Here is a 27,780-nt window from a genome sequence, read left to right as displayed (position 1 = left end):
TTGCTATGAGTGATGAAAACTATGTACAGCAATGTCTAGTTTTTGGTGGGCTGCCGTTTTTCAATTTTCAAAGTCTTGTGGAATCTGTTTTATAGAATCTTGTAACAAATGACTCTTATAGAGATAAGTGAATGTCCCAGGAATTCCGTGCACAGAAAGGAAAAAAAAAAAAAAAAGAGGTCAGGACCGAACGTGTGAATCCTCTGCAATCAAGACTTTCAGGACATCTATATGTCCTCCTCGTTAGTATAGTGGTGAGTATCCCCGCCTGTCACGCGGGAGACCGGGGTTCGATTCCCCGACGGGGAGAGATTGGGCAAGTTTTTTGCCTCCGCCCTTTTTAGGGCAACTAACTTCCCCGGGGGCGGTTCCCCAGAAACCAGGTCCTCCCGCTCCGATTCCATCATTTGTTTTAAGGCAGATTCCCGCATGCTGGGGATCCTCGGGGACTCAAACTGCGCCCCAGAAAGTCTGCAGGATGTTGCTCGGGGAAACGCGATGTGCTGGCGGTCCAGGCGCGCCGGGGGCGTCCTTCCGCGCGGCCAGCTGTCCGCTGCCGTCGCCGGCCGGGAGGAACTGCCCCCTGCCGCGACAGGGAAAGCACCGGAGAATGGGGGCGGGGCGTGCTGGGGAGCACCCAGGGCGCAGCACGCGGCGCGGCTGGCAGGGCGGGCGACCGGGGAGAAGTCCGGAGCAGGCCAAGGGGCGGGAGCAACAGGAAACCTCCGGGGGTGGGGGGTGGGGAGGTCGCGCACCCGTCCGGTTACAGGTGTGTCAGTCGTGGGACTTGAACTCCTGGCAGAGACTCTCCTGCTCCATGATTTCTCCGTCCTTGCGGTCAAAGCTCTAGGCAGCACTCGTTCAAATTCGCTTTCAGGAAAGATCGATTTTAAAGTCTCCACGAAGACATTCAGAGTTGCCTGCGGTGGAGCTGCCAAGAAAATGAAACGGCTCAAAATAATTTTAAGAAAGAGTAGCGGAAACCCTAAGCACCTCCAATTAAGGGCATCTATGTTTGACGCTGGACACTGCATCGCTTCCATAGTGGCTGACGTCTTAGGGTGCTGTGCCCCCTAGTCCCCTCCCTTCACCTGTACGTTTAGGATAACAAGGTCGACCTCATGACTCTTGGGGAGGTATTAATAAGTCAATGGGGAACTGGTCAGCAGTCTATAGGACAATAATACTTGAAATTATCCTTTTCTTTTTGGGCAAAATTTGCTTGAATTGCTGTGGACAAATGCCATTTGCATTGCTATCAATTATCTACAAGTCAGCTTTTACCATACAAAACTCTAGAATAGTTTAGTAAATAGAAATTCAGTTAAAGGTGCACACTTTGAACCAATTTCCCAATGCCTATTAGACAATGTCCCGCACTTCATGGAAAGGACACCCAGCACTTTTCTGTGGTTCATCTGCAAGACTCACGCTTTTTTCTGACACAGGTGAACCTTTACAGAAGTTGTGATATAGGTTTCAAACTGAGTAAATACGGAAGCATTAGCAGAGATAGATGTGGTAAGCCAGTATCTCTCACACTTTAAGTGTTTCAGGATCACTTGGGTGTTTTGTCAAATGCACATTCTCCTCCAGCAGAGAGATGTTGGTGGTACAGGAACCAACCACCCTTGGGAAAACTCTTAATGTACGTCAGAATGCTGCTGTACGTTAGAGTCACCTAGAAGCTTCTAAAATACCTGACGGAGGGTGGCATCCCATGCCAAGTAAATTAGGAGGTCTGGAGGTGGAACCAGCCTCCAACAGGTGTTGAAAATTCCCAGGTGATCTCAGTCATGATCTCTGTCCTTGGTTATTCTGATTATGTTATTAACATATTCAAATGTTTATTGTATTTAATATAAAATCTAAACTATTTGTATAGCATATTTGACAGGCCCCCCCCCCAGTGATCTAGCCTAGATCATCATTTACCTACCTACTCATCATATAACAACAAAAGTAACTTCGTGTTTCTCCTCCAAGTCATATAGTCACCACAGAATGCCAAAGGGCGCAGTGGGGATGGCGTGTTTTATTTCCGTTCCGCTTTGCCTTTAGAGACTTTAGGTGGTACATGAGGGGTAACAGAGAGGAAAGCAAAGAAGAGAGAAGAGGGGAAAGGGAGAGGGGCTGGGAAGAGGTAGAGAAAAGGAAGGAGGGGAGAATGAGCAGAGGAAACACCTACTGAGAAGTGAGAAGTGGGTTCTGAGGGAAATGGTCTTTTCCAGCCTAGGAAGCCCTCTGAAGCAGGTGCCACCTCCCTTTTTTTCTGGCTGTAGAGAACCTGTGGAATCCTAATTATAAAAGTGCAGGGAAAACTCCGAAGGGGGCAATGGACTCATATGCCCTGCCTTGTAATTTTGACCTTTAGCTCTTTCCCTGTCTTTTATTCTCCTGAATAATTAAATGAACTCCAGTCACTGAACTCATCTCTTGTCAAGTTCATAAAGGAACCTCATGTCCTGTTCTTCGTGCCCCATAAGAATAATGATGTCCCAGGGACCCTCTGCTCTGCCCACCTACCTGCTTTCTGCAATCACTGATGGACTCCAGTGAAAACACTTCTATACAGAACCTACTTATTTGAGCTCGACCTTTCTCCTTCATTTCCCATGCATTGTGTGCGTAAACCCGCTGTTCAGCAAATGTACAATGTGGAGGTTAAATGATCTGCTCAGTGAGAAAGTGCTCTGGCCCCAGAAGGAGACCCTAGGTAATTGATCCACACTTTTGGGAGACGTGGAAGCTGTAGATTCCTTCAGCTTGTCCGGGAGATCTCATTTTACCAACTGAATTAAGACTCCAGAGCAGGCCAGAATTCGATCTGGAGAACAGCAGACTTTTGATCTTTTAATATCTGTTTCTATTGAGGAGCTATTTGACATTTCTATGGCAGGCACATCTACAGAGGCTTCTGCTGCCCTGTCTGCTGGAGGATTTCTGCGGTCTGGTTGAAGGCAGTGGGGAGGATACCCCCACAACTTTATAGGCATGGTGTTCTCCTGTGGATATATGACATAGTGGAGATGAGAGAAACAATGATGAAGCAAATGTAATCTTGCTTTGCACACACAGTACCCACCAGGTAAAAACCTCAACTTTTTTGTCCAAAACCCAGTTAAAATCTTACAAAAATCTATAGTACTGGACAGAGAACAAACACAAAGAACCTTGCTGCCAAAGAAGCTTTTACAAAATATTTAAATCCCAGACAGAGTAGGTTTTTTTTTTTTTAAGATTTTATTTTAGGTCATCTCTACACCCAAAATGGGACTCAAATTCACAACCCCCAGATCCAGAATCTAGTGCTCTACTGACAGCCAGCCAGGCACCCCGAGGAGGGGAGCTTTTTAATGGAAACACAAAGTGGATGGCTAACACAATCTCAGAATGTGTTTGGAATTTAGTTGATCAACTATGTTTGGTAAAGTGGGTAAGACTTGTGTAGCACCATCTGGTGAAAGAGCTGGAGAGCCCCAGATATCACTGCCTTCAGTTTTTATTCTGGTAGGATCTAATCAAATTGCACCCCACCTTCCAAGGAGTCACCCCCACAATATGCGAGGGAATTTTAAAAGTGCAGAATTCATAGTAATTTGATGATGAGTTTTTTCTTGTTATCTTTCTTCCTATCACCCACGATTCCAAATTCCCTTGCAAAGTCTAGAACTGGTTTAGTTCGTTCTTGGAAGGAATAATTAAATGAAGCCAGACTAGGCTTGAAAGTCTGTAAAGAATGAGTTCTTCTGGGCCACATGTACGGTCTTCTGCGTGTGGCTGAAATAAAAGGTGCATCTGACGCCTGAACAGGGACTTGAACCCTGGACCCTCAGATTAAAAGTCTGATGCTCTACCGACTGAGCTACCCAGGCTCTGCGGATGGTCATTAATTTATCTCATAAATAACTAAATTCCATAAACACTCTGGGTTACCAGAGAGAGCTGGAGTGAGCCAAGGTTTCAGGAACTTCAAGGATCCTCCAAAAGTGTGGCTCAGTTACCGGGGTCATCGAATCCTTGAGCAGATCTTGTAACGGCCACACTGTACGTGCTTTCAACAGCCGGTCAGGCGCACAGCAGCGGGGAGAATAAAGATTCTTTCTAGAGTCAGTCGTTGCCGAAGGGGATTCGCGGGTTTGGGCAGAAGGACCCTCGGAGACACTGTTTATTCTCCAGATGGTGGAAGAGCCGCGGCGCAGCCTCCCTCACTAGCCTGTGGGGGAAACCGGGACCAGGCGACCCCTTTTAGGAACGGTTGTGGTAATCGAGGAGCAACTTCAAGAGAATGAAAGAGAAGATGGAGACAGAAGAGGAAGGTTATAAACTTGACAAAGGCCGGGGAATTATGTCTGGTGTCCCCTTCAGGATTTTCCCGGTGGTTTCAGAAATAGCATGTCTGGGTTCTTTAGGGCTACGGTGGGAGTGGGGAGTGCAAGGCCGCCTCTGGCTTTCTCTTCCACGTTTCATCGTGAGCCCCAACTCGTTCCAAGACAAGAAAGGCCGGCAGTTGAGGAACTAGGGCTCGTGGTTCATTATTTACCGGTTCTTGAAACGTTTTCTGAGCGCCTGTAGAGAGAGACCGTGAGGTCAAAAATCCCACCCCGAAGGCGGCCCCAGCGCCTAGTTCCTTAGGGAGCTATTACACCCTCCCCTGCCCCCGCACGCTCTAACCAGGGACTACTTTCTCCGGAGTCAGTCATTATTCTATTGGTCTTTATTTTTCTATTCATGAGGACAAATGAAATGCTGACCAAATGCGAAGAAAATAATGCATGGACTTTATGCGGTACCCATGATGCCAACTACCACGAAATAATGTGCGAGAGTTATTTTATTACGTAAATTACACACAGAATTTCAGGAATGACAAACACTGTGACAAACCTATATCCCGGAGGGAAAACATGTAGTCACTTTGACTTAACCTAAATATATAAACCAGCCTTCCAGCTTCCTCTTCTTGGACGGACAGAATACTTTGGACGGGTTGGAAAAGGGGGCGTGTAAGCCCCTCTCCCCCGCCCCCTCCCGGGCTGTGCGCCCTCCGAACCTCACCGCGCGGCTCTGCGCGCCTCTCCCTGTGCCGCCGTGTGCCTCCGGCTTCTTGCAAACCCGCCCTTTCTCCCCCGCGCGAGGCAGCGGTCCGAGCGAGCAGTCGGCCGCAGGTGCTCCCGGCCGCGCCGGGCTCTCCCCGGAGGCGGATCTCAGCCCCAGTGCTCAGCGGGTTGTGCAAAGGAGGGTCAGGATGGCCGAGTAGTCTAAGGCGCCAGACTCAAGCGCCCGCTTCCTGCGGTCGGGGCTTCTGGTCTCCAGGTGGAGGAGTGGGTTCGAATCCCGCTTCTGACAGGCTGGTGATTTTATTCTTGCCGTGTTCAATTCTGCAACTTTTTAGAATTAAATCACAACTTCCTCTTTAGGCAGCGGCACCAAAGCTTATCCTGCCTCCCTATTACTATCCGCACTTCACCCTTTTCAAGCCGGTGGTGGTCAGAGGTGTTTCTCCTTCACCTGCCCTTCCTTCCTCCCTGCTTTCTTTTTCTTTCTTTCCTTCTTCCTTTTGAAATTTATGACGTTTATAAATATCTATATGGATAGTAATAGGTCAGTGTTAAAGTGCAGGTCTTAAAATATAGATGAGGGGAGGGTTCTAAGTTCCCGTTTCCAGTTTCAACTGTTCTGTGAGCGCAAGTGGCAGGTGGTTTGAGCATTCTTGGGCCCTTCTCCTGCGGGTCCCTCCCTCTCCCTTGTCCTCGCCTGAACTTTTGTTCTTTTCCTACCGACCTTCCGCTTCCCCTCCTTGCACACCTTTTCCCCATCACATCACTCTGCCACCCTGAGGGCGTGGGCTGCGGAGTGAAGAGTTTGGATGTCTCTATTCAGTCCCACAAGATCGTCGAGAGGCATATGAGAGGCAGAAGGGTTAGAACAGTGGTTCGCAACCCTGAGCAGTTTTGCACCCCGTTCCACCCTCCGAGGACACTTGGCAATGTCCGCAGATACATATGATTCCGTATTTGTGTTTATTTAAATACATACATATAGGGATAGAGTAAGATGCATTTTAAAAACAATGTACACATGATGTTTTAAAAGTCTGAGATAGTTATTTTTAATTGATTTGTTTATACGAAAAGAACATGCAAATCCTGGTATGAAAATATGTGCTAAACAGCAAAATTGGAAATTTTTTTCCGCAAAATTACCGAGTTTATTTGTGCCATGTTAACCAAAGTTCTTTTATAATTGTCAAGACATTCTGTTACCTCTTTGTAGTGTTGGTATATTTTAAATAATTTTGAGAAAATTTACTTATGTTTAAGTTTCTAATGATCCCTGTTATTTTTGCTGTGGTTTTTGCATGCCTTGGTTTGACAAAGTTATGACTTGTGTTCATATTTTGTCTCTCAAGACAATTCATCTTGACCTGATTTTCCCAAGCATAGGCCTTAAACCAGAATAGTAAAAACCGTGAAGATATCTTCTATGCCTGAATTCTTTAGATTTTCTAGAATGGCCTCCAAATAACACAAAGATTTGTTCTTCCACTTTATAAAAATTATGAATAATAGAATAATTAGGTTTGCTTTATCATTTTTCACACTTTAACTCAGAAATATTGTGAGAATTACTTTATCAAGTTTAGGCTTAAAAAAAGATAAAATTCAAGAGAACAATCTTCCTGGGTTAATTATGTATAAATGTATTAGTTTGCCAAGGATGCTTTAACAACACAAACTGGGTGACTTAAAAACAGAAATTTATTTCACAGTTCTGGAGGCTTCCAATATCAAGGTATTGGCAAGGTTGGTTCCTTCCGTGGGCTGTGAGGGAAAGATCTGTTCCAGACTTCCCTCCTCGGCCATCTTCATATTCACATACTTATTTCTATCTCTTTATATCATCTTCCCTCTATGCATATATGCCTCTGTGTCCAAATTTCCCCTTTTCAAACAGACATGAGTTGTATTAGATAGGGGTCATCCTAATAACCTGATCTTAACCTAATTAACTACAATTGCAATGACCCTATTTCCAAATAAGGTCACATTCTGAGGTATAGGGGATTAGGACTTCAACATATAAAGTTGGGGGATGGAGCACAATTCAATTCATTACAATAAAGTAAAATATATTAATAAAATACATTTCAATGATCTCTTATTTCTCAGCTAATAGAAAACATATTCATGTTCAAGCACAAAGATAGGTATAAAAAATTGCCTATAAAGTGATGGTGAATCAGGGACATCGATAGTAAACTTTAAGATGTAAAACAGAGGTCCTGGAGATTTGCCAATATCCTCAGTGTTGATGATATGTTTCTACTCACAGGATATTTTTTTTTTAAGATTTTGTATCTATTTGACAGAGAGATCACAAGTAGGCAGAGAGGTAGGCAGATAGAAATGGGGAAGCAGGCTCCCCGCTGAGCAGAGAACCCAAGGACCCTGAGATCATGACCCCAGCTGAAGGCAAAGGCTTAACGCTCTGAGCCACCCAGGCTCCCCTCACAGGATAATCTTTAACTCCACTCCACAAGTGATTTGTTGTACTATAAGAAGGGATCCCTCTATCTTCTACTCTGCTAGCACTTGCTGCTGCCCCTCGGAACAATTTGTTACTTAAACTGTAACCCATGGAGGATTTTACTAGTTACCAAGCACATTTACATATGGCCTTAAGAAATACATATACTGGCAACAGGTCTTTGGGGAGAAGGACGATATACGACTGTGAAGCTGGGCAGCCGGGAACGCTCGGCCCGCCGAGGGCCGAGGGCCGAACGCCGCCTGCTTCAGGGAAGCCGAGCACCCGGGAACGCCCAGTCAGCTCAGGGTGGAACGAAAACCGCCTGCTTCCCTTTTCCGTTATCGCTCCTTTCTCATCCCAGAAACTTCCGTTGTTAATTAGGTGTGTCCTTTGAATATGCATGGTTAGCTATAAACTTTATCCTCCTCCTCGCTTTTGTCTGCAAGACAAGTGACTGATGTTTGACCTTCATCAGTCCTTCTGTTGGCTATTGTTTCTATCCAATAAAAGTGAGACTGTGGAGTTGCTCGGGGCAGCAGTCCTTTTCGACTGTTGTCCCCTGCTCCCAATCTCTTGCAGCTGACTTGTTTGTGCCTAATTCTTCTCCGTCGCCGACTGGAAGCGGCAAGTACTGATTAACTCAGTACATTAGCTGGAGCTATAGTCTACTACTATTCCATAGATGAGTTGACTGCAACCTTAAATGAGGATAGGCAAGAAATTATTAAAGGTAAAGCCAATGATGTTTTTTATATTTATCTGACCTGCCTACACTGTGATCTTCTCAAAACTATGAAGACATGAGAGTCAAGCCTCAAGACACCTTTCTTTCTCTCTCTCTCTTTTTTCTTTTTTTTTTTTTTAATTTATTTGTCAGAGAGAGAGAGAGAGCACAATCAGGGAGAGCAGCAGGCTCCCTGCCTAGCAAGGAGCCCAATGTGGGACTCAATCCCAGGACCCTGGGATCATGATCTGAGCCAAAGACAGATGCTTAACCAAATGAGCCACCCAGGCATCCCTCTCTCTCTCTTTTTTTAAGGTTTTATTTTTTTTGACACACAGCACAAGCAGAGAGAGCAACAGAGGAAGAGGGAGAAGCAGGCTTTCTGCAGAGCAGGGAACCTGATGTGGGGCTCAATACCAGCACTCTGGGATCATGACCTGAGCCAAAGGCAGGATGCCCAACTGACTGAGCCCCCCAGGCGTCCCAAGATCCCTTTCTTTACACATTCTAAAATTAATTTATTCCATTGTACCAGAAACAGATAATAAAAATGTTACAAAAATAGTGTTTGTGCGTATTAAATGTGTATAAAATGCATATTAAGGCAATTTTCAGGAGCCCCTTGTCAGAAAGCCACAATTTTAGCCATAGCAAAAGTGTTGTTTGACGCATCTGTCCTACCTGGTGAAGTTTGAATTGCTTCTTTAGTGATGTGCTCTCTATTTCCCAGAATCACTACCAAAGAGCTTTGTAGGATATTAACCCCTACGCAAATTCCCCATTGCCCACATCATCTTTGTTCTTCAGGTACGACAGACAGAATAAGTGAAGATATCAAACATAAGTTTGCCCAACTTTCAGAAATTCTTAAACTCCCTTAGCCTGAAGTATTGGTTTGGGCCTTAATAACAGTAAGATAAACTCCCCTGGGAGTCCATCGACTTCCTACCTACAAATCAATGACTAAATATCATGAATCTGAGAATGTTGCCTCCAGTCCCAGTCTCCGCCTTCTTACAGGGCATCACAGCTAAATATCCCAAGAGATGTACACGGGACACAGTCTCATATTCGACAGGCACCAGCAATATTTCTACAACATCCTCTGAAATACCTCCTCATGTTTAAATCCCACCCTGAAATCAAGAAATTCTTAGATTGGAAAAAGTAGAAGATCCAGTTATCGGCTGTTTATAAAATATGCATTTTTTAAAATAAAGATGCTGATGGGGCGCCTGTGTGGTTCAGTGGGTCAAGCCTCTGCCTTCAGCTCCGGTCATGAGCCCTGGGTCCTGGGATGGAGGCTGTCTCTGGCTCCCTGCTCAGTGGGGAGTCTGCTTCTCCCTCTCCCCCTGTTCATGCTCTCTCTCTCTCTCTCTCTCTCAAATAAATAAATAAATAAATATTTAAATAAATAAATAAGTATGCTGAGAGTTTGGAAGCAGTGTCAATGACATGTGCTAGGAAAGGTATCTAGTGATTTGTTTCACCAAGTCCCATCTACAATACGTTTTTTTTTGTTTTTTTTTAAATATTTATTTATTTGACAGAGATCACAAGTAGGCAGAGAGACAGGCAGAGAGAAAGGAGGAAGCAGGCTCCCCGCTGAGCAGAGAGCGCGATGCGGGGCTTGATCCTAGGACCCTGAGATCATGACCTGAGCCGAAGGCAGAGGCTTAACCCACTGAGCCACCAAGGTGCCCCTACAATACGTTTTTTATTTTCTTATTTTTTTAACTTCCGATTTTGTATGTTTATCAGTGACTACTTATTTAGTCACTTATTTATTTATTAAGGTAGGATCTACTGTGAATATTTGCATTTCTTCGCACACAATCACACTGCTACACACCAGAGCCAACCCAGGGTCGGCCTGCTTCTTGTCAGTTAGACCTTCATTCAATTATCTCACTATAATTTTGTATGAAATGTATTATGTCTCCAAACACTAAAGTGATACAATTGAAAGTCAAGTCAGGATTGTAAGCAGTGACTATTTCTTTCATTCTAGTAAATTTCAGTTACTATATATTTAAAATGTAAGTTAGAGGCTATCAAAAGTTTTGAAAGATTTGATACCTTTAGGGGCGCCTGGTTGGCTCAGTGGGTTAAGGCCTCTGGCTCAGGACATGATCCCAGAGTCCTGGGACTGAGCCCCGTGTCAGCCTCCCTGTGGAGCCTGCTTCCCTCTCTCTCTCTCTCTCTCTCTGCCTGCCTCTCTGCCTACTTGTGATCTCTGTCTGTCAAATAAATAAAATCTTTTAAAAAAAGATTTGATACCTTTTTATATATGTGTGTATATATAAAGTATAATAAATATAAATATTAAATATATATGTATATAAAGTATAATATGGTTGCTATCATAATATGATAAATTAGTACATTTGTCATGTTACATAATTATCATTTCTTTTTAGTAGTTGGAAAAGTTAAATTCTGGTCTCTTAGCAAGTTTGATGATTATAAATAATGTGTGTATTTATTTGTTTTTTATGTTTATTTCTTTTTAAAACGTGGGCTATTTCACTTTGTATAGGAAACTGAAGGATTTATTTTTTGGAGTGTTTTGATCCCTTAGTCTGGGGATGATGGGTTGATTTTTTTTTAATCATCTAAGGATGATTTTTTTAAAATCAATAGCAGTCCGCTATTGCAGATAGAATTGTGCAAAGCCATTTCAAAACTTTTTTATTAAATCTTTTTTAGGCAAAACCATTTTCTCCACCTCTATTTCTTCTTCTCACAGACTTTCTCTATCCTTCCAGAGAAGCTCCTTTGTTGCCAAGAGAGAGAGGTCACTGAAACGTGTTCAGACATTTGTGGTGCCTTTTTCAAATCTGTGTAGATCTAATACTCTGCTGGTCCTCTTTATTATTATTAATCTTTTAGTTATCGAGGTCAAACTTATAAGCCTTCCTTCATCAAAGTCTTTGTTTACATCTAAGACAAGAGTCAGTTTTAGTGTCCTTCCCTGGTGACCAGGTGACAAGAGCCCCTCTTGGTTTCCAAATGCATAATCTTAGCTTATTTCATTTTAAATGCATTTGCATTGCTCCGAGGCAGAACGGATGCTCTAAGGATGAGAGTAGGTAAGGTTTTGACTGGGATTCTGTAAATGCAGGGTATCACCCCTGTGCCTGGTCCAACTGAGGAGATGCTGACCGAGCTTCTTGGGAAGCCATCCTTTGCCCCTTTGTGGTTTTCCGCTACATTCTGCAAGGTGCTGCTCTTCTCCAAGAGAATCCTATTCTTTTTCCTATTTTCTGCCACAGAAGTGCGGACTATGTGTTGCTATCCTAGTGCGGAAGCCAGGCCATCTCTTTCACAGAGGGCTTCCATGCAGTTACCTCACCCTCTCCTGCAGGAAAGTATCACCAACCCCTTCTGTCCATCCTCACTTTTCCTCATAATTTCAGCTTTCAACAGTTGTGCACAGAAGTGGTGTATGATAAAGTTAGGGCCCAGAACTGTGGCATTAATGGGACCAACTCCCCAAAATGAAGCCAAGCCATTTTTTCTCTCCGTGTGACAGAGCAGGTTTCTTACGGCTGTCCACTCTGTGGCTGCTTATCTTTAGACCCCAGATGTGCAGGGCATTTCCATGTCCGCCTTGTGAGGGCATTCTTGTGAGCACCAGCTTGCCCTGTCTAGCCACCGACCCATCTGCAACTGCTAAAAAGCTCTGAACCAGAAGTCCGGAGTCCAGTAGCAGCTCTGTGTACATATTGTAGGGCTGAGAGTGACGCTTCCAACCTGGAGAGTGAGAATCGACTTCTCCCCCCACAGGTTTCCAAAGATAATTTAAGTCCCAATTCTCCCTGATATCTGGCTTTCTGATTCTCCTTCTTCACCTGCTACCATCTAAAGAGTCAAGGCCCTCATCCCACAGAGAAACCCCAAGCCTTCTTTTGTTGGTCTGTTTGGCAAAGCCAAAAAAGTGGCCATATTTGTTCCATGGTGGTTTGTGGAATGGAGTTTATCTACACACATTAACCTAGACTGGTCAAAATTGGATTTCATTCTAGTGAGGTCAGGGAAATTGGACTGAAAAGCAACTTGAGGAAAGAGTTTTTCCCATCCCCTGCATTATTTCCTCCACTCTTTCACACATGAACCCTGGAAGGACTCTCCCCATTTGTCAAGTGGAGAGCTTCCCATCCGGGCCTTTCAGGGGAAGGCAGTTCTCAGCAAGTGCGCAGCGCTGAGCTGGGGACCTTCTGGATGGATCTTCTGTAGTAATTTATAAGTACAAAGGGCCAATGTTCTTGCATAAAAAAGGTAATAGAGGTAGTAAGGATACACACACAGAGAGAGACATGACTACAGAAAGGTGAATTTCCTCTCTCTCTGTGAAAGAAAGAAAGGAAGATGAATTTCCAGCTGTGCATCTAGGCGGTGGCTTTGGGTCTAGTTTCTGTCACATGTCCTGTTCCAGTGCTGATCTAAGAAGTTGTCTTATTTTGATGTTAATAGTTGAACTGAGCAAAGTAGCCTTTGGTACTCTTATCAGGTCTGAAAATAAAAAATGATATCACTAAATCACAGGGCAATTATTTGAGACTGATAAGGTATCCATGCATGAGAATGGCCTGTAAACCTTCAATTAAAAGCAGCAGATGCAATTAGGGAGCAGGTGGTCAAGGTTAACAGTTTACAGGAAAGAATTAACAACCTTGGAACCAGGAAGAGCTCAGAGTCAACGATTATACAAGAGATTCGAACTCCATCGGGCATCACTTTACAACTTAGACTGCGAGGCGTATTAATGCCGCAGATAGGGTTTTGTGGCTACTTAGTTTTGTTTGAAAGGCTGCATCCGTCAGAGATAGCAGTCTGGCACCAATCAGCGCAATCAAAATACAGGCATAACAGGTTCTCTAACCTCTGTGCCTCCCCGGGGATGTCCAAATCCATAAAGGGATGTGTATGAGGGTGTTTGGGCAGAGTTACCTGTAGTGTCAGGAGCTAAGAGGACACCTTCTTGGAAGCAATAAAAAAGATAAATTATGGTAGATGTGTTGGTAATGATCAGCACTTAAATGACATATAAATAAGATAATGACAGTTATGGAAAAAGTCAGAAGTAGAAAGCTATGTATACAAAGTATAATTTTTGTAATATAAAAAGGATGTACACAAAATATTATTACATATTCTGTAAGAAAACATGTCATGTTTTAATATAATAAAAATGTAGACACTTAATACATTAAAAATGGTTCCCTATGAAGAAAAATGATACAGGTAATAGAATATGTAGATAAAAAGTCATCAATCATTTGATTAAGAGTGTACTTAAACAGACCCATGGATTGATCAGATAATCTAAAAATCTAACAAAAGTACTATGGAATGTTGAAAATAACTGGTTTTTCTGTGGTCCATTATTTTTGTTAATGGAATTTCTACTTCCACCCATCAAGGATTAACAGCTAGGGGAGTTGTCCTCTGGCTATACAAAAATTAGAAAACCAGAAAAAAATGTGTATGAAATAACCATTAGAAAACAGACTTTAGGAAACAGGCAGTGCAGGATTGTGATCCTGGAGGGAAGATAATCAGAAAAGGTGAGTCTGGGATTGCACCAGTCAGGAGAATTTCGAAGAAGAAAAAGATAGTTGTATTTACCATACTAGGTGTCAAGCCTTACTAGAAAACTCATCTGATTAAGAATATGCATTGGTGCAGGGATAAACAAAACATGCAAGGGCATAGAGAACTCAGAAATCATGCACACGTGTGTAAATTTAGTATTAGACAAAAGTGGCATTGCAGCTATAGCAAGACATTGTAATTTCCTGAGAAATCTATGCAGGAATAAATAGGGGTCCCTTTGCCTGACCTGCTAGACATGTGATGTGCATGGTAGGAGGAGTAGGAGGAGTGTGTAGTGGGCAATATTCTACAGAAGGTTAGTCATTACACTAGCTGATCACAGGGAAGGGGTGCATAATTGCCAGATTGTGGTACCAGTCGAGGAGGAGAAAACCCACCGTACCACATGATAGGGTTTAAGAAAAAGGCTTTATTGGAACATTCATAAACCCGTGCTCAACATGCAAAGGTCAAGCAATTCTCCCTTTAGGGAACGGTGCCAGATGCAGGCGCTGCTGGAAATACAGTGGGTCTGTCGTCCTTCTGTTTCTTTCCCTTACGGCGAATGCATCTATACATACAGAATTTCTGAAAGGATACTTGAAACTAGGCACCAGTGGACAGAATTAAGGAAGTAGTGTTCTAGGATGGAAAGAAGACTTCTATTTTGTCTCTTGTCTCCATCTCTACAGTTCAGCGGGGATAATCTTTACTGATCTCATCCACCATTCATTTAAAAACAAATTAAACTTTAGTTAAGTTTGCGGAGCTGAAACCTCTGCACCACCCGTGAGCGCTTGCGCAGCGAAGCGGGGAGGGTCTGCTGAGCAGCACGTGCGGGAAGACCCCGGGGGGTTTCAAGCCGCCGCTGCAGGATTCTTGCAGGCACGGTGTGGAACACCTGACTGCGGGCCTCCAGCCAAGACCAGGAAAATAGCGAGCTGGAAATTGTTTCTCATGACGAAGAAATAAGTACTAGTATTTATTTCCACACTTCACCTTCGCTGGGCGCGTCCACTTCTCTCCCTCTATTTGGTCATTGACCCCCCTCTAGACACAGGTGGAATTGTTTATGAAGAAGTCGAAATCCACCGAAGTGAGAAAGCTGACTGTGGGCAAAACGTCCAGATCTTACGGGAACAGAGAAATTGTTGGGAGGGAATTCACTAGATGACAAAACGCTCACGACTCTGGCGGGACTCGAACCCGCAACCTTTGAATCTCTTCCTATCAGCGCTAGAAGTCCAATGCGCTATCCATTGCGCCACAGAGCCTGTGGATTACAGCGGTAGCGCTGGGCTCTAAGGTCGTTGATTATTTATTTGGTTCTCACTATAATACATTTCTGGAAACTTACTCTGCTCCAGTCACCCCGAAAGTTCAAGAAGCACAGAAACAAGGCAATGCAAGGGACACACAATACCCGACTCAGGGAGTTTCTGAACCTTCCAGCGACCATTGTCATTTGTCTCTGCAAGATAAGGAAGAGTTTAATCAAGGATCAAAACCCGTATCTCACTGCATCCGGCCAATGCACCGACACGCTGGGGGCCGTGGGCTTCGCGAAAATGGAATCTGGGGGAGCTCCCAGTAAGCGGCCTTGGAAGACGTTCCTAACACGTCGCCGGGTCCCCCTCCCTCCACTCCGGCTCTGTCCGGGGTTCTCTCTCGAGGAAGGGAGGCCCTTCCCATTCCCACCCGTGCTGTTGTTGGAAAGGGGGCTTCCTTGTGTGCTTTGCTCAGAGCAAACGACGACTCTGCGACCCACGGATTTTTGGATGCGTCCAAGCATCTTTGGAAATACTCCAGGTTTCCCAGCTCGGGAATTTTCTTTGCGACCTCTCTTCTGTGGGACCGTGCGCTCCACCCACCCGGCTCCTTCAGCAGCCATCCGTCAAGGTCCTGTGGACAGAGAGGGCCAGGTGGCAGGGGCGGTCACCGAGGAGGGAACTCCCTAGGACGCAGAGTCCTGGATCTGCCCACGGTGTGCAAACCTGCAGTGCAGAAAGGACGCGTGTTTACTGGAGCTGAAGACTGAGCTGGGTGAGAAGTTCTCGCAGCCCCAGAGCCACGGAGCTGGAGGCGAGCGCAGCTTCGTCCTATTTCCTGGATGTCATGTTTATGCCCACGTATCTGCTTACCAGATGGAAGTCTTCCTCCCTCCCTCCCTCCTTTCTTTCCTTCCTTCCTTCCGACAAAGTATCTGAGATCCTCACAAAGCACAAGTCAGAGGGGCAGATCAGATCCGGCAATCCACAGAAATAACTAAAGATACTATAGACTACTTAACTGAGATAATTATGCCCACATATTGTTTTCGGAGGATCCGGGAAGCTTTCAAGTGAAAGGAAGTTGTTGGGGCCGAGAGTGGTAAAATGTATTTCTCATTAGTTTATGTCTGCAATTTTAAAAAGTTCACTTGAAAGGGGTCCTTAGCAAAAAATAAGATGCCTTAGACTATAGAGTAATTATTTCAAGCACTTGTTACTGTATCTGTAACAAACCCCCGAATTAGTGTCCTTGGAATGAAATCTTCCTCTGTTCCTTATTCCCTCTTATCTCACCAATATTAAAAACTCATCTGAGAACATGTTTTCCAATAAAGAATTTGATGCAGAGATGATACATAAACATTATTTTTATTCTACAGTCCTCGGGACCATTTCTCCATCGTGGGCTACTCTCACGATGCAGCCACGTTCTCAAAATACTGTGTAGACTTTTCTAGTACAGAGCATGTGAATCCAAAGTTTGCTGTAGCATTTATCCGCACTGCTGTGACTCTCTGTCCCCACATCTTCTAGACTGTGCTGTCCAGCTAACTGGATTAACTGCTTAGGTTTCCTGAGAACCCAGATCTCTCAGATCATAGACTTGTGTGAAAGCATAGTTTGCTTTTTTTCCAACAATCCCCTCTCCTCCAGTTTCTGAGCTTCTAAATTGTGCCTGTTGGCCCCCCTCTGTGTTGCTGATAACACCTTTCGCACTGAGGAGGGCCCTGGGTCTGGACCAGCACTACATCCCTAGTCATCTTCGTTCACAGGAAAGGATATTCTTTTTTGGTGGCTCAAAAAATTGGGTTGCTGTTTCCCGACTGCTATGACAACTGACTGAATGACGACGGACATCTTTAAGAGTGAAGTTTGTCCCCCCCACCCTTGGTATACACACATTTTATAGGCACCTCTGTTCTTGTAGACATTATCAGCAATCAGTATCCATCCTCTCCAATCTGAGTTTATCGAAGGGCTGATGCCATTGGTCATATGGATGCTATTTGCTACACCTTTATTCGAAGACCTTCCTGACAGCTCATGTATTAACTTTCCTAAATAATTGATTCTTCTCTCTAAATAAACATCTTTGATGAAACTAACTAAATGTGTCCTTGGCTTGCCCCTTAGCAACCAGTCAGCAGGACTGGGACCTCTGCAGGCAAACCCCAGAGAATTTCTAATCCTTTAACCACCCTACAGGCCCCTCCCACCGAATGTTCACTCATTAGTGGTGGTGGGGGTAGTTGGAGAGGGAGACAGAAAGACTCTTAAGCAGACTCCTTGCCGAGTGAGCTCCATGCGGGCTTGATCCCCCAATCCTGAGATCATGACTTCAAAACCCGGAGATCATGAGCCAAAATCAAGAGCTGAATGCTTAAGCGACTGAACACAGCCACCCCCCCCCCCCCCCGCCATTCTCGCTCCCCCAGAATGTTAACTCTTGATGAAAGTGCGGGGTAGGCGAGCCGCTGTCCACGTGGGCTAACGTGAGATACTAGTGAGTGTGACAGGTGGCTGGTGTGTGGAGCGTCTGCACACACTTAGTTTTGCAAGAAAGAATTTCATGGCTTTTCCAAGGGTTCTTGGATTCAAGAAGGAACCCCTAGTAAATCCAGAGCCGATTGAGCATGGTGAGATTCGAGCTTCCTTTACCTTAGTCCATTCTCCAGGCACTGATCTGCGAGGACATGTGGGTTCAGCTTTAAGTCCAGGGAACCCCAGAAAGGCGGGCTGGAACCCAGCGGCGCCTCGGGTAGCCCCGGACTTGCAAAAGCTGGTGGGAGAGGAGCCGGCCAGAAGGGCACTCACCTGCGTTACTTTCACGGGGGAATTCGCAGCTGGGACTCCTTAGATGGCATTCAACTGGGTTGCTCCGCCCCGACCTCGGGCCCCCCCGCCCTGGGCCCCAAGGACACCATCACAGAGAACGAATTTTCTAGAGCCGGACCCAGCGACCTTCTGTCTCTCACGAAGCGGAAAGGACAAGTAGAAACGGGTAAGTATCAGGCAAAGTTGAGCCGTTTTGTAAATAGGGTTGCTTCTGGGCTTAGCGAGCCCGCGGTTCCGAGCGGGAGGGTGCCCAGCCGGCTTCCTTTGAATGGCTGAAAACACAAGTCCCTCTAAGGGAACACAAGGAGATCCGTCAAATGTTCAGTTTACAAGGAAACATTCCCTCAAGCCCTTGTCCGCAAAACTCTCGTTTGCAATTAAATGTCACCAGCTTCTGTCTTCCTCGTGGGGACGGGAATAATATTTCCTTCTTCACATTCTCACAAGAAGTTCTTTGTTCCTGCAACCTTAGCACCTCACACACACAGGTATTTCAGCTCATTTGGAGCTTGAAAACAGTCAAATCGGTAATTCATTTTGCAAAACACTGTCTTACGGAATTAATCCTATCTACAGAAAAACGTTTGGTGCACAAAGCAGTTACAGTTTTTTAAAAAGGGTAAGAAGAGCAGAGCACAAATAACATAGAAGTCCCGCAGTGGGAACTATTTGCTTGATTCCGACTTCATCTGAGTAAGGGAACATTAGAAAGCCACTAAAATGACATTTGAGAAGTGCCTGGGGGGGAGTGTTGGTGATATAACACGCAATTAAATTAGTAAAATACAAAATTGAGACAGAGAAAAGCAGCTTCTGCCACATGGGAGCTGACCTGGTATTCTCAGCAAGACCTTGATGTCCTTTTGTTTAACATAAGCAATTTCACAGAACGCAGAAGTCAGGCCAGGCCCTTCAGTGACCATCTATGGATTAAGATGGAAATAAGATCACACTGGCAACCTGTCTGAGCACAAACACAAACGTGAAACATACACAGACCAGACCCAGAGACACCAATACTGTCAAGCCACAAAAAATGACCCAGTGTCTCCTCATCTTGTCCAATATGAGGGATGACAGCTTCTTGACCAATCCTAGTTTTAGCACTGCTCTGGTCTTCTTTCCTTCGGGATAGGATTTATTAAGCTATCCAATCCTAGAATTACTCCCTCCTTCCACACAGCATCCAGTCCAGAGAAGCCCTGATTCTTTAAACCCCCCAAATCACCGAACACAAGATTAAACCCTCTTACTGAGATGCACCCAGGGGTCCCAAACTGTTCAACCTCTTCTGTATTCCTGATGGTTTTTGTCTGGAAGATATTGGCACAATTTATGTTTTGTGTGATTTCAACCATCCCCCCCTTTTTTGCACTCAAAATACGGGGGCAAGGGGGAGGAGAGAAAAAGAAGGTACACCCAAGTGCTGCTATTGCTAGTTTCCGGGAGGTAGGCGTGTGGGTTGTTTTCTCCACCCCCCTCCATCCCAGTATGAGACAGTCCTCACTGCCCAAGATTCTTTTAGTCATGAAGGAGAAACATCTATTTCATTCGGCACAAGAAAAATGAATTCTCCACTTGTGGACTCCAGGACTTTGATGTTGAGTGTTCCTCAATAGCCCTTGCTTTGATCAACTGTCTTCCTCGGTGCCCTTCACAATGACATGGCTCTTGAGTTTGTTTCCTGACTAGTGGATGCCAGTTAGAGGTTTGCAGAATTCCTGGAGTCTTCTCTGCGTCTCTAACCTGCCGACATTTAATTAGACCTTAAGAATGATTTTGCATGCATACTTTGATGAAGAACTCTTATGTGGTTATTATGTTAATATCAAAAAGTTGCAACTTAAAAAAACGTTTTAGGAAAACTCAAGACAAGTGTCTGCCCCAATATTCCAATGGAGAGAGGCAGACAGTAAAGCTTTAAAACATCGCACAATCTTTTAAAGCAAAGAGTGGGGAATTTTCCAAAGATTGCCAGTGAGACATCCTTACTTTCCATAAAACATTCCTTCTGTTCATAAGTGATGGTGTGATTTATCTTTTCCGTACCTAAATAAAAGGAAAATATTTTATCTTTAATGAGATCTAGCCCCTCCCTCCCTATTCCCAGTGATATCTGAATTGAATAGAGCTCTATTTAAAGGACACTTTGTTACTTCTGGCTAAATATAATGTATTAAATCCAAGCAGTTACCTCCGTTTCCTCAAGAGGCATCATATCCATCAGCTCTCACCTCTTGCCTGTTGACACTTTGCTGGGCATGAAATGCTCCCCAGCATCCACACTCCACCATTTTGTTCTGAATGGTTCCCTATCCTCTAGAGCCTCTGGAAATTCTGCCGAAGGAAGCTGAGTTACAAACGTAAAAAGGAGAACAGGAAACGTGCTGTGTTGGTGACAATTGAAAGAAAATGGGCTCTTGCATTGACAAAAACAAAACAAACCCAAACCATTTTTTCAGGAAGCAGCTAAGAACTCAGGGGAAATGAAACTTCTGGACCGTCTATACCTACAGGTTTCTTCTAACCCTATGGAAAGCGAAAACGCGTTGGTGTTTGACAAGCACTTTTCCAAATGCAATGAGATGAATACTCGGGGTGTGAGCCTTGGAGCTTGGGGACACCAAGGAGGGAGGGGACCCAGAGCGGTTCTCAGCAAATTGTCACTCTCCCTGCACCCGGGACGCAAATAAGCGACAGTGTCTCCTTCCCTCCTTCCCTGCAACGTATCTCTCTCGGAGTGTCATCCAGAGCACCCCGGCCTGCGAGTTCTGGAAGAAGGTTGCTCCCTTCCAGGCCTAAAACTGTGCTTACCCTAACCCCGCCCCCCCGCCCCTCGGGGGCCCGAGTAAATTTGTTCCCAGTTTCGGAGACTCCAGCACCCAGCACTCTCCCAGGTTCCCCGCAAGGGAAGCAGGCGGTAGTTTATGAATCGACTTCAACTTCGCAGCAAACGAAGATGCTTGTAGGGAGCACCCTCGTCCTCTTGCTCCTAAACGTCCGGGGCCACCGGGGGCGTTCGACCTCCTCCCCAGGGCTTCGTTGAACCAGCGGGTCTTTGTCCGTCTCACTGAACACACTTTTGTCCGCCCCAGAAGCTTGCCGCTAACTCGCCTACATTTCCTTCTGTACTTCTGGGAACCCCAATGTACACCAGTAGTCGTGGCCGAGTGGTTAAGGCGATGGACTAGAAATCCATTGGGGTCTCCCCGCGCAGGTTCGAATCCTGCCGACTACGTCGTCTGAGCTTTTACCCAGTTTGTCTCGAGGAGAGGTCCCCTTTAGCTCTTCCGGCAACCTGATCCTGTCACAGCGGTATAGGGGGAGGAGGGCTTGTGTCTGGGCTCCCCTGTGTTTCCCAGAAAAAACGGAGTGAGTACAATCCTGCTCTCAAGAAGGAATAGAGCTGCGCCCAGCGTTGTGCAGAATTTAAGGATGTCTCTGAGTTTTCTCTCCCCAAACCCCGCTCTAAAGAAGCTATTTCCAAAACAGACAATTTGGTGAAAATGTCCCTCAGATAAATTGTAGAGGGTATTTCTGCCACAAAATGAAAGCTATTCTTATTTTAATTTAGAAGATAATCGTAGAGTTAAATTGACTTTTTGAAAGAAGATGCATATTTTTGTGTAACCGCCTGCCTTAATCAGGACAAGAACAGTTTTGTCAGTCCTAAACCTGTGTTACCCTTCTTAGCCACTTCCCAACCCCATGAGCAACTGCTGGTGCCCACTTATGTTTCCTGTCCCTACAGTCTGACCTTTTTTGAGACTGTTCTTGAAATTGAATACAATCGTTCTATGGGTGGGAATGGAAAATGGCACAGCCTTTCTGGAAAATAGTTTGGCCATTTCTTACAAAATAAAACATGAAAATACTGTATGATTCATGGGCTGCGCTCTTCATTTCCAGCAAAATGCAAACTTATGCTTACGCAAAAACCTGGATATGATCGTTCATAGCAGCCTTACTTGTAATAGCCCAGACTGAACACAGCCCAAATGTCCTTCAGCAGGTGAGTGAGGACACAGACAGCAGTGTGTCTTCGGGAGCTCTAGTCGGCAAGAAAGAGGAGGACACTGAGGATGAATCAACAGTTTGGAAGCACATCAAGGGCACTAATGCTGAGAGGAGGAAGTCGATCTTGTGGGTCACATACTGTATATTCTAATTACATGAGCTTATCAGAATGACACAATTATAGAGATTGGAACAAATGAGCATTTGCCAGGCATTTAGGGGTGGTGGGCAGAGGGTGTGGGCATGACCCTAAGGGGAGGTGGTGGGAGACTGTTGCTGTGGTGTTCTGTTACTAGTTACATGAACCTGCATAGCAGGTGACCTTTGGGGATTAGCTTCTTTCACTTGAGATAGAATTATACACGAACACTGAGCCAACATTAATTTCCTGCTTTTGATATTGTGCTTTGGTTATGTAAGAAGTAACCCACCAGGGAAGTGTGTGAAGGGTGCATGAAACCACTCTGCACTATTTCTGCAACTTGCTATGAATCTGTAACTATTAAAAACAAGGTTTTTTGTTTTAATTTTTTATTTAAATTCAATTTAATTAACATGTAGCATATTATTAGTCCAGTGATTCATCAGTTGCATAGTTCTCATTATTTTACATGTCCTCCTTAGGGCCCATCCCCAGTTACCCCATCCCCCCTGCCCACCCCCAGCAACCATGTTTGTTTCCTAGAGTTAAGAGTCTCTTATGGTTTGTCTCCCTCTCTGTTTTCCTCTTATTTTTCCTTCCCTTCCCCTATGTCATCTGTTTTGTTTCTTAAATTCCACAAAGGTGTGAGATCATATGGCATTTGTCTTTCTCTGACTGACTTATTTCACTTAGCATAATACCCTCCAGTTCCATCCATGGTGCTGTAAATGGCAAGATTTTGTTCTTTTTGATGGCTGAGTAATATTCCATTATATGCCTATACTTAATCTTTAGCCATGCATCCTTCAGTGGACATCTGGGCTCTTTCCCTAGTTGGCTATTATAGACATTGCTGCTGTAAACATTGGTGTGCATGTGCCCCTTGGAATCACTATTTTTGTATCCTTTGGGTAAATACCTAGAAAACAGAAGTCTTTTTAAGTTAAAAATATGAATATAAAATTTTATTTATTCATTTATTTATTTGAGAGAGAGAGAGAGACATAGAGCATGAGCAGGGAGGAGAAGGAGAAGCAGGCTCTCTCTGTGTGTCTATGGATGGCATTACTTTGTCTTACAGCTATTTTTCCATTTACATAAATGTAAATTTAGTTTTTACTATTAGTTTTTCAGAGAGGTATATTGGGTGAAAATGTCCCACTATGGTTGTGGTTTTATCTGTGTCTCTTTTTACTCCCGTCACTACCTGGAATTTTTTTCTCCATTTCTTAGTCTTCCAGAAGCAAGAAATTCTGGATAAAACATGGGAGCTGAGCAGCTCCCCACTGGGCTTGATCCCAGGATGACCTGAGCCAGAGGTGGATGCTTAACTGACTGACCCACCCAGACGCCCTTGGAAACTATATTTTACCAAATATTTTCTATACGTGTATTTTGATTATCACATAATTATTCTTTTACTTATTAATGTTATACATTAAAAGGGTGTATTTTTATGGATTGAGTTTTGAATGTTAAATCACATTGCATTTCTGAAATAGACCACGCACACACACAAAATTGAAACTATGTGATATGGATACGGTAACTAAACTTACTGTGGTAATCACTTTGCAATATATACGTATTTCAAACTATTACATCATATACCTTAAACTCACACAATGCTAGATGTCAATTATATCTCAATGAGGCTGGAAAAAATTAAAAATAGAATTGCCATAGGACCGAACAATTCCACTTCTGTGTATATACCCAAAAGAATTAAAAGCATTGTTTCAAACAGATATTTGGGGTTTGGGTTTTTTTTTTAAAGATTTTATTTATTCATTTGACAGAGAAATACAGTGAGACAAGGAACATAAGCAGGAGGAGTGGGAGAGCCTGATACAGGGTTTGATCTCAGGACCCAAGGATCATGACCTGAGCTAAAGGCAGATGCCCAACAACTAAGCCACCCAGGCACTCCTCAAACAGGTATTTATTTGTGCATTTGTGTTGATAGCAGTGTTATTCACAACAGCCAAAAAGTAGAAACAACCCAAGTGTCCATCCACAGATGGGTGGCTAAACAAAATGTGGTTAATTCCTAATTTCATGTAATGAATGCTTAGATCATTACTCTTTAGCATTTATTTTATTTATACATATGTACATAAGGGTGTCCCTCTAAGTACACTTCTAGCTGCACAGTACTGGTATAGTTCTGATATGTACTGTTTTTCTCATTTATTTCAAAAACAGTTCTTAATTTCAATTGCGACGTCTCCTTGAACCATAAATTATTTAGAAGCATATTTATTAATTTTGTAAAAAAAAGATTTTCACTTTCGTGTTTTGATTTCTGACATAATTTTATTGCTGTGAAATAATAGCATGTATCCAACCCCGTTATGTTTTTGGAACCTTGCCTTGTGGCCTAGTAAAATTTCAAATTTGAGATCACTTCATCTGTGTCTGGAAAAGGTTTGAGTCCCGAAGCTGATATGTGCACTGCTCTCCCTGTGTGTCTGTGGTTGGCATTATTTTGTCTTACGGCTATTTTTCCATTCATGTTTCCTATTAGCTTTTCAGAGAGGTATATTGTGTGAAAATGTCACTATGGTTATGGTTTTTTCTGTGTCTCTTTTTACTTCTGTCATTACCTGGAATTTTTTTCTCCATTTCTTAGTCTTCCAGAAGCAAGAAATTCTGGATAAAGCATGGTTTATGTAACAGCTTTGATTTGGAGCTATGAGGTGTTGGACAATTACCAGAAGAAAAACCCTAGACAAAAATGTGTTTCTTACACAAGCTGTAGCAGATCTATTGAGACTTAAAGAGAAGTATTGTTACTTAGAAACACTTCTGCATGTTTCCTTCCCCAAAAAGAATGAGGACAATGTAATTCAAAAATAATTGTTCTCGTGGGAAACTCAAGATTAAGGTTGAAGAGAAGTTGTGGTAGAATTTCAGATCTTCCTCCATTTAAAAATGAGCCTGGTTCTACCCCCAGGGTGTGACCCAGATTTGTCTAACTGGGTAGGAGACAGAAGACCAGAACCGGTTGGACGAGAATCTCAGCTTCAAGCATGGCTCAGGTGCAGTGTTCAGCTTAGTGAGTCATTCAGCCTGAACTTAAAGAGGTTGTTTCCTTAGCTGCTTTATCTTTGATCTTTCTTGAGGAATTTCATTTAATGGTTATGATTAGGCTACATGGTATAAAGGAAGAACCTAAATGCAGGGAAGCATTAGTCTGGGGGCACCGTCTTCAATAATTTTGTGAATTCTTTGGAATGGTTTGCCTCTCAATGGTCATGAGAGCCAACAAATTCTTTTTGACTCGTCCAAGCAGCTTCTCTAGATGGACTGAACACCTCTTTCCCTCAGGATAATGAGTGCTCACCAATATATTAAAGAGGGAAGCACATTTGCAAGCTCTTATGCTCACTGGCTGTCCCCTTGTTGGAGTGCCTGTTCACAGCCCATTGCTGGAGCAGCCAGTACAACTAAGTAGCGAGGAGACTGTTGGAGCCCTAATTCTAAGTCTGTTATGGAACTCAACTCTTCCCATTTTCATTTTACTGTCTTGTTGCTGTCTAAGATAAACCACTCCATCTTTTTTTTTTAAGATATTATTTATTTATTTGAGAGAGAGCACAAGCCAGGGGGAGAGGCAAAGGGAGAAGCAGACTCCCGGCCAAGGATCCTGGGATCATGACCTGAATGAAAGGCAGGCATTTAACTGACTGAGCCACCCAGGCAACCCACTGCTCCCCCTTTTATAATCAGGATCATATGCTAAACTCTTATTTTCCATTTTTCTCTCTGCAGAGTAGCATTATCCATTCTTGTGTAAGCCAACATGTCCTGATTTTATTTGCTTTTTAGCTTTGCATCTTACCATGCCATTAGACAGCCAGTTACAAGCACTTGGTCCTACCTATCCCTGCGAGAGCTGTGTTTCCTGTTGGTGCCTGAGCTGGGGGTGGGGGACTTTATGGGTTCATGTAGGTGGCAGATGATAAGCTAAAAATAAAATAAAATCTCCCAGTTCTTATCCAAGGACTGTCATGGGTGGACATGAACTAAGAATTCTGACTCAGAAATTCAAATAAGTGCTTTCAGTAGAGTTTCTGAAGCTCATCATAGAGGATTATGCCAGTAGCCACCTGATGTGGGGTTCCATGGTGTAATGGTTAGCACTCTGGACTCTGAATCCAGCGATCCGAGTTCAAGTCTTGGTGGAACCTGCCTTGCGTTTTGATCCCATTTTTGTTTTTTCCTGGGAAAGAACTATTCACCTAAATGACCAAAGTCAATTTTGTCCCTGATGTCTCCTATGAGTTTCTGCAAGTCCTGAAGGGTCTGAGTCTGGGTGAGGAAAAAGGAATAAATTTTATCCTGGCTTAATGGAGTTTATTTTACAAGAAAGAAAAGAAGCATCAAAAGTAAATACAGGAGGAAAATGGCAAATGCCCCGCACTCTGCTGTGACTGGAAAATCAACTCTAATAAAAAACAACAATCCACTTATAGGACATTGATTTTCTGTGCACATTAGAATGAATGTTTTAGATATTTCAGACATGGGAAATAAGTAATTCTAATACTATTGGAGAATATACAGACAATGAATAGCAAATTTCTCTTCTATCATGGTGTCTAGCTGTAATTTCTGCCCTCTCCTCGCCCCTATAGCTGCTGAGCCCAGTTTATATATATGTAACATATGGACAGACTTTCCACATGCACACGCACAAACCAAATGTGGGAAGTCTTAAGTTGGGTGATTCTACGTACATCAGCGTATGAAATGCATTATTGCATTTTAAAATATCTATAGATTTAAGATATTTTAAAGTAAAAATTTAGGGGGCATCCATAATATTTTCATTGCAATGTTCATCTGGTCATTGTGTCACCAAAAGAATACCAAACAGCCCTCTTTCTCGGAACCCTCCCACACCATAGGTGGGAATGCAAGCTGGTGCAGCCACTCTGGAAAACAGTATGGACGTTCCTTGAAAAGTTCCTTGAATAGAGCTACCGTATGACCCAGCAATTTCTCTACTGGGTATTTACCCTAAAGATACAAGTGTAGGGATCTGAAGGGACACCTGCACCCCAATATTCATAGCAGCAATGTCCATAATAGCCAAACTATGGAAAGAGCCCAGATGTCCTTCAACAGTTGAATGGATAAAGAAGATGTGGTATATATATACAATTCAATACTATGCAGCCATCAAAAATGAAATCTTGCCATTTGCAATGACATGGTTGGAACTAGAGGGTGTTATCCAAAGCGAAATCAGTCAATCAGAGAAAGACAATTATCATATGATCTCCCTGATATGAGGAATTTGAGAAGCAAGACAGAGGGTCATAGGCAAAAGGGGGCAAAAAATGAAACAAGAGGAAACCAGAGAGGGAGACAAATTATAAAAGACTCTTAATCCCAGGAAACAAACTGAGGGTTGTTGGAGGGGAGGAGGGTGGGAGGGCTGGGGTGGCTGGGGGATGGACACTGGGGAGGATGTGTGCTATGGTGAGCGCTGTGAATTGTGTAAGACTGATGATTCACAGACCTGTACCCCTGAAACAAATAATACGTTATATGTTCATAAAAAAAATAAAATAAATCCCTCTTTGTCATAAAAAATGAGTAACGACTCCTGTTTCTTTGCTACTTACATTATTTATAGAAGTTCCCTTTTT

The 27,780-nt window shown here is 43.7% G+C and overlaps 5 non-coding genes across 5 annotated transcripts; 3 read left to right on the top strand and 2 right to left on the bottom strand.

The window, feature by feature from the left end:
- The first annotated feature begins 237 nt into the window (after nucleotides 1–237).
- TRNAD-GUC lies at nucleotides 238–309 on the top strand. Its single transcript has one exon. It is a non-coding gene; the product is annotated as a tRNA-Asp (tRNA).
- A 3,493-nt stretch (nucleotides 310–3,802) lies between these two features.
- On the bottom strand, nucleotides 3,803–3,875 carry TRNAK-UUU. Its single transcript has one exon. It is a non-coding gene; the product is annotated as a tRNA-Lys (tRNA).
- An 11,165-nt stretch (nucleotides 3,876–15,040) lies between these two features.
- TRNAR-UCU lies at nucleotides 15,041–15,129 on the bottom strand. Its single transcript is given in 2 exon segments — nucleotides 15,041–15,076; nucleotides 15,093–15,129. It is a non-coding gene; the product is annotated as a tRNA-Arg (tRNA).
- Nucleotides 15,130–21,117: 5,988 nt separating this feature from the next.
- On the top strand, nucleotides 21,118–21,199 carry TRNAS-AGA. The gene has a single exon. It is a non-coding gene; the product is annotated as a tRNA-Ser (tRNA).
- A 5,042-nt stretch (nucleotides 21,200–26,241) lies between these two features.
- Nucleotides 26,242–26,313, top strand: TRNAQ-CUG. Its single transcript has one exon. It is a non-coding gene; the product is annotated as a tRNA-Gln (tRNA).
- Nucleotides 26,314–27,780: the final 1,467 nt, after the last annotated feature.

Source organism: Lontra canadensis, unplaced genomic scaffold (assembly GCF_010015895.1).
Source record: "Lontra canadensis isolate GAN:19392208 unplaced genomic scaffold, GSC_riverotter_1.0 scaffold21, whole genome shotgun sequence".
Classification (NCBI taxonomy): domain Eukaryota; kingdom Metazoa; phylum Chordata; class Mammalia; order Carnivora; family Mustelidae; genus Lontra; species Lontra canadensis.
This window is presented reverse-complemented; position numbering and strand designations above follow the sequence as displayed.